This window comes from Ranitomeya imitator, chromosome 5 (assembly GCF_032444005.1).
Source record: "Ranitomeya imitator isolate aRanImi1 chromosome 5, aRanImi1.pri, whole genome shotgun sequence".
Taxonomy (NCBI): Eukaryota; Metazoa; Chordata; class Amphibia; order Anura; family Dendrobatidae; genus Ranitomeya; species Ranitomeya imitator.
Window position 1 is genome coordinate 63,336,750 of NC_091286.1, and position 7,631 is coordinate 63,344,380.

At 36.7% G+C, this 7,631-nt stretch overlaps 1 protein-coding gene across 1 annotated transcript in view; it reads right to left on the minus strand.

Moving 5' to 3' along the window:
- PROKR1 (prokineticin receptor 1) overlaps nt 1-7,369 on the minus strand; it is a 48,033-nt gene extending 40,664 nt beyond the window's left edge. Inside the window, exon 1 of the mRNA XM_069768743.1 lies at nt 7,236-7,369. The gene's annotated coding sequence lies outside the window, so the exon portion shown is untranslated. The remainder of the gene's footprint in view (nt 1-7,235) is intronic.
- Nucleotides 7,370-7,631: the final 262 nt, after the last annotated feature.

Genomic DNA, 7,631 nt, shown 5'->3' on the forward strand with positions numbered 1-7,631 from the left:
ACTCAAAAGTTCTTATGCAAGATGAAAATGAACATTTCGTTTATTTTGTGCATCCAGTTCAAAGGTTTAAACGTTTTCGGTCCAATCACAAGACCTTCATCAGAAACAACTTTGATGTACTGGAAGCCAAATAACAAGGAATATGGGCCCAAAAAGGCGCCAGCGCCAGACAATACCCGGGGGGGGTGGTGTTTGTACCTCTTTAGACCTGGAGGAATGGGAGATAAACGCCTTGGCAAAGAGAAAAAATCGCAGGAGGAGTGGCGCTGGTGCCTCCAAGGATAAGGCGCTGAGCTGCAGGGGTTACCATAGATCCCGGCACCGGGAACTTGTTCAGTAAACGTAAATGTAGCATATAACAGCTGACGTAGCATATAGCACAGCCCATGTAGCATATAGCACAGCCACGTAGCATATAACACAGCCCACGTAGCATATAGCACAGTGACATAGTATATAACACAACCACATAGCATATAGCACAGCCACGTAGCATATACCAGCCCACGTAGTATATATCACAGTCACATAGTATATTACACAGCCACGTAGTATATAGCACAGCCACATAGTATATAGCACAGCCATGTAGCATATACCACAGCCATGTAGTATATAACACAGCCCACGTAGCATATAATATCCCACATAGTATATAGCACAGCCACATAGCATATAGCACAGCCACGTAGCATATAGCACAGCCATGTAGCATATAACAGCCCACGTAGTATATAGCACAGCCATGTAGCATATAACACATCCCACATAGCATACAGCACAGCCACATAGCATATAGCACAGCCATGTAATATCTAACACAGCTCACGTAGTATATAGTACAGTCCACGTAGTATATAACACAGCCATGTAGTATATAACACAGCCATGTAGTATATAGCACAGTCCACATAGTATATAGCACAATCCACGTAGTATATAGTACAGTCCACGTAGTATATAGGACAGCCACATAGTATATAGTACAGTCCACGTAGTATATAGCACAGCCACGTAGTATATAGCACAGCCATGTAGTATATAGCACAGCCACAGAGTATATAACACAGCCCACGTAGTATATAGCAGTGTGGGCACCATATCCCTGTTAAAAAGATAATTAAAATAAAAAATAGTTATATACTCACCTTCCGGCGACCCCCAGATCCAGCCCAGGAGTTAGCGATGCTCTCGTCAGGTCTGTTCCCAGTGATGCTTTGCGGCAATAACCCGTGATGACGTAGTGGTCTCGCGTGATCCTACGTCATCTGGGGTCATTTCGCAAAGCATTTCTGGGAAAGGAGCTGCCGAGAGCATCGCGAGGATGGCGAAGGGTTCAGGGGCCGCCGGAAGGTGAGAATAGCACGATTTTTCTTAAAATTATTTTTAACATGATATCTTTTTACTATTGATGCTGCATAGGCAGCATCAATAGTAAAGCCTGCCGCTGCTTGGTTGCGGCCGGCCGGGGGCGACCAATCAGCGACACGAGATTTCCGTTACAGTCTGTTTGTTTGTCTGTTTGTCTGTAACGGAAATCCCGCGTCGCTGATTAGTCGCGCCAGCCTGATTGGTCGCACCAAACAGACAGAAATGGACCTTAGACGATTATATATAAATAGAGGCCACATGGGAAAGCAATGAGCCATATACTCCACTGAGGCTGGGACTCCTTAACCCGTATGTAAGAATCGGCATCCATTCCCGATCCTTCAGATGAGTATAAGTAAGGATTTTTTTTTTGTATGGAACATACTATGAGGACATACTGTACGTACGCCTTAACTGAAAGACTTGGCATGTTTTGTTTTAGGGCCTCTATGAGTGAGCAAATATATTTTATTTAAGAATGGGACAAAGTAATAGGTTCCAGGCTGTATGCTATTTGATAAGAAGTTTGCATTAATGATACTGCCTCTAACATATGAATAACAGCCTATACTTATATATGATCTTTTGCTAGGGCATAAAGGGCCGAATGCCCTCTGACATTGTATTTACCTATGCAATTTGGATCTTTAAAGGTGTAGGGTATCTGTCTAGGTGATATGCTCCAAAATATACTATATATTTAAGCTGCCCAGACAATTGGGGATAGCTATTTTTGGTGTAGCAGAACACATTATTCTCAACTGAGAACCTCATACCACTGAAATGGTGGCAGGTCATTTTGATATATATATGTACCTGCACTTTCCACACTCTTTGCACCTTTTTGTTAGGTTTTAACATGTATACATTAAAAGCTAAGTTTTAATACCCCAATTTGCCTTGAAATCTCTACACTCTTCCTCCGCACTCTGGGACCTTGATTTCCAAATGAAATGCAAAATTTACTTAATCTGAAAACAACACCTTGGACCACTGAGCAACAGTCCAGTTCTTTTTCTCCTTGGCCCAGGTAAGACGCTTCTGGCATTGTCTATTGGTCATGAGTGGCTTGACAAAAGGAATGTGACACTTGTAGCCCATGTCCTGGATTCGTCTGTGTGTGGTGGCTCTTGAAGCAATGACACCAGCAGCAGCCCACTCCTTGTGAATCTGCCCCATATTTTTGAATGCCTTTTTCTTAACAATCCTTTCAAGGCTGCGGTTATCCCGGTTGCTTGTGCACCTTTTTCTACAACACTTTTTGCTTACACTCAACTTTCCATTAATCTGCTTGGATACAGCATTCTGTGAACAGCCAAATTATTTAGCAATGACCTTTTGTGGCTTACCTTCCTTGTGGAGTGTGTCAGTGACTGCCTTCTGGACATCTGTCAAGTCAGCAGTCTTCCCCATGATTGTGGAGCCTACTGAAACAGACTAAGGGAACTTTTTAAACACTTAGGAAGCCTTTGCAGGTGTTTTTTATTAATTATTCTCATTTATTGAGAAAATTACTTTTGGGCTTTCATTGGCTGCAAGCTATAATCATCAACATTAGCAGAAATAAACACTTGTTTGTAATGACTTTATATAATAATAATAATCTTTATTTTTATATAGCGCTAACATATTCTGCAGCGCTTTACAGGTTGCACACATTATTATCGCTGTCCCCTATCTAAATTCTCTATCAGTATGTCTTTGGAATGTGGGAGGAAACCAGAGTACCCGGAGGAAACCCACACAAACACGGGGAGAACATACAAACTCTTTGCAGATGTTGTCCAAGGTGGGATTAGAACCCAGGACTCCAGCGCTGCAAGGCTGCTGTGCTAACCACTGCGCCTATGAGATTCACTTTTTGCATTGAAGAACTGAAATAAAATAACTTTTTGATGATATTCTAATATTGTGAGAAGCACATGTAGATAGACAGATAGATAGATAGATAGATAGATAGATGGATGTGCATTATCTTAACTATTAATGTAGGGATGACACAACCTATACAAATGTATCTTTTGTAAATAGGTAGGTATAAGATAAATGTGTTTTATAGATAGATATGACTAAATAAAACAAAGATATAAAGAAAAATATGAGATATAATGTTGGAACATATGATATACAGCTCTGGCAAAAATTAAGAGACCACCACATCAAACCCTGTCATGGGCAGCCCAATCTCCAGACCTGAACCCCATTGAAAATCTCTGGAATGTAATCAAGAGGATGATGGATAGTCACAAGCCATCAAACAAAGAAGAACTGCTTACATTTTTGCGCCAGAAGCAGTGTGAAAGACTGGTGGAAAGCATGCCAAGACGCATGAAAGCTGTGATTAAAAATCAAGGTTATTCCACAAAATATCGATTTCTGAACTCTTCCTGAGGTAAAACATTAGTATTGTTGTTCCTAAATGATTATGAACTTGTTTTCTTTCTATTATTTGAGGTCTCAAACCACTTTTTTTTGTAATTTTGACTATTTATCCTTTTCAGAAAAAAAAAATACAAAATTTATTGCTTGGAAATTCAGAGACATGTTGTCAGAAGTTTATATAATAAAAGAACAATTTACATTTTACTCAAAAGTATACCTATAAAGAGAAAAATCAGAGAAACTGAACATTTTGCAGTGGTCTCTTAATTTTTGCCAGAGCTGTATACTATACAGTAGACAAAAGATAGATAGATAGATAGATAGATAGATAGATAGATAGATAGATAGATAGATAGATCTAGTATTGGAAATTTTACAGATTTATAGATATGAAATGATAAATCTATAAAGATTTATAATAAAATTATAGAATATGAGATATGTAAGCACAAGATATGGGATGGATGAACCAAGATAAATAGATTGATAGACAGATATGATAGATATAGATACATAGAGAGCTAGCAGATACATATATGAGAGATACGATTGATATCCGGCTCTTTATAAACCCTGGAGCCACTTAGATGATTTCCTGGTATATAGAAGGATTTATCGTGGCCCCTCAGCTTGTTCGTACATTGGGTATAATTTGTAGATTGTACATTATAATTATAACAAGGCTTCAGAATACATTAACCAAATGTGAAGCATAATGTCCCATTTAATCTACTTGGCGACATAATACAATTTGATCTTCGCATTCTAGCACTTAGAAAACCTCATAAAACTCTCCCCTCGGGCGATGTGTTATATTATAGGCACAGGATGGAAACGCTGCTCAAATGTCACCAGCAATACACCGTACTAAACTGTATGGCATAATAGAAAATGTAGTGATGGCGATTTATTGTATTAAGTAGCAGGTAGTTAAAATTCTCTACATAATCAAATCCCATTATCGGTATTTCCAGGCAAAACAATAGAACGGTCATTGCTACAAGTATGGGATCTATTATCAAGAAATCTGGATAGAGAATATCCAATACTTTCTCTGGCTGTAAGAAGAAATATAATGAAACATAAATACAACTGGATAGTATACAATCCTTAGGACTGTACTGTATATATGTATTATCGCACTTCACATTTGTGCACTTAACGAACATTTATCAGAAAGCTCCATGTGTTCGTTACTACTCATCCCAGGCTGTATGTAGAGGAGCAGAGACAAGGCGGCCTTTTGGCACAATGTATAGTAGGAGGGTAAAGATTAGGAGATTTTTATTATGATGTATTACTATAGGTATCTGTCTATTATCTATTCTATATCCTTAGATATCAGTCAGCACATATAGCACATATAGGTTTCTCAGACTTCCTCATTTTAGCACAACTCGCAAAATGCTGAAATGATTTTCCTTAGGGCTAAAGGTTAACGGACCTGACCAGCCTTATGGGCACATATTACACGACCTAGAATAAAACCTAGTCTGTCCTTCTCATGGCCAACAATGTATTCAGCTATCGACTAATAATACTTCACAGAAAAAGCAGCACATGCATGAAAAACAGACTTAGCCCCATTACCACCGAGCAGGATGTGATCTTAGTCCAAATTCAAAAGTAAAATAAAGAAATAGCAGCGCTCCACCGAGGCAAAACAGTCATAGTTCAGTCATAGCACAGATATCTATCTATCTATCTATCTATCTATCTATCTATCTATCTATCTATCTATCTATTATCTATCTATCTATCTATTATCTATCTATCTATTATCTATCTATCTATCTATCTATCATCTATCTATCATCTATCTATCTATCTATCTATCTATCATCTATTTATCTATCTATCTATCTATCTATCTATCTATCTATCATATATATTTATCATATATCTGTCCATTATCTATCTATCTATCTATCTATCTATCTATCTATCTATCTATCTATCTATCATCTATCTATCATCTTTCTATCTATCTATCTATCTATCTGTCCATTATCTATCTATCTATCTATCTATCTATCTATCTATCTATCTATCTATCTATCTATCATATATCTGTCCATTATCTATCTATCTATCTATATATCTATCTATCTATCTATCTATCTATCTATCTATCTATCTATCATATATCTGTCCATTATCTATCTATCTATCTATCTATCTATCTATCTATCTATCTATCTATCTATTATCTATCTATCTATCTATTATCTATCTATCTATTATCTATCTATCTATCTATCTATCTATCTATCTATCTATCTATCATCTATCTATCTATCTATCTATCTATCATCTATCTATCTATCTATCATCTATCTATCTATCTATCATCTATTTATCTATCTATCTATCTATCATATATATTTATCATATATCTGTCCATTATCTATCTATCTATCTATCTATCTATCTATCTATCTATCTATCTATCTATCATCTATCTATCATCTTTCTATCTATCTATCTATCTATCTATCTGTCCATTATCTATCTATCTATCTATCTATCTATCTATCTATCTATCTATCATATATCTGTCCATTATCTATCTATCTATCTATATATCTATCTATCTATCTATCTATCTATCATATATCTGTCCATTATCTATCTATCTATCTATCTATCTATCTATCTATCTATCTATCTATCATATATCTGTCCATTATCTATCTATCTATCTATCTATCTATCTATCTATCTATCATATATCTGTCCATTATCTATCTATCTATCTATCTATCTATCTATCTATCTATCTATCTATCTATCATCTATCTGTCCATTATCTTTCTCTCTCTCTCTCTATCACAAATTAAAGCAGCACTGGTATAAAGCAATGTGGGTTCTTGCTTCTAAACAAATATCCAGTTGTCTAGAGAATTATAATGCAAAACAAAATTGGGCAGTGCTCCATCTTTAAGTAAAAAAAAGGTGGACTTGTGTTTATTGAACAATAAATAATGGAAAAAAAGCTCAGTATTGTGTGTGCTGACGTGTTTTTCCCTGATATCTATCTAAATGTTAGGTTCAAGGACCCAGTAAAGGAACACCTTGTCGTTGCAGGTGGGCTCTCATTATTTGGTCAATTTGTGCGCCAAGTACCTTCAATTTATAAGTATATTCTATATAGCAGTAATTCAGCCCAAATGTTTTATATGAAATGTTTGCATACATCTTAGCCCTTACAGAATGCTGCTTTACCTTTTTCTACCTATCTATATCTATTTATCTATTGATCGATCAACCCACCTATCTACCTAGCTATCTGTCATCTAACTATTAAACAGTACATCCATACACATTGTCCCTAGACTTTTCTGTAAATATTCATTAGGAATTATTTCAGGGAGCAGGACACGTGGCTGTTTTCCATCCATAAAAGAGCAAGGTTTACAAAGCTGATCATAAAACAAAGTTAAAGGCTTAGAAGGGAATTACACAACCACCGAAGTCCTTACCTGTCCGAAAATAATTGTGATAAAAGTTTCTTTGCCATCCATGGGAAACAAATCTGCGAGTAAATAAATAATAGATTTTCCTCTCCTCTTGTTCAGCTCCTTCCCTTGTCAGTGATACAATGTGGGATTCTAAGTTCTGCTTCTGTGTATTGAGAAAACTCCAAGTACCTCCCTATATTAAATCTTATGGACAGCTTGCTTTAGAACTGGAGATGCTGGCGCCCCCTGCTGTTGTCTTTGCAGAATTCACCATAGAAGAGCTGCAGAGCCCTTGGAAGTAAATCTCTGTCACACACAGCTATAAGCATGGCTTAGGAATCAATACACAGTAGGAGAGCTTCTTCTTCTCTATTCTACCATGTAGCATATTCTGCTTCAGGGTAACTTTTATTATTA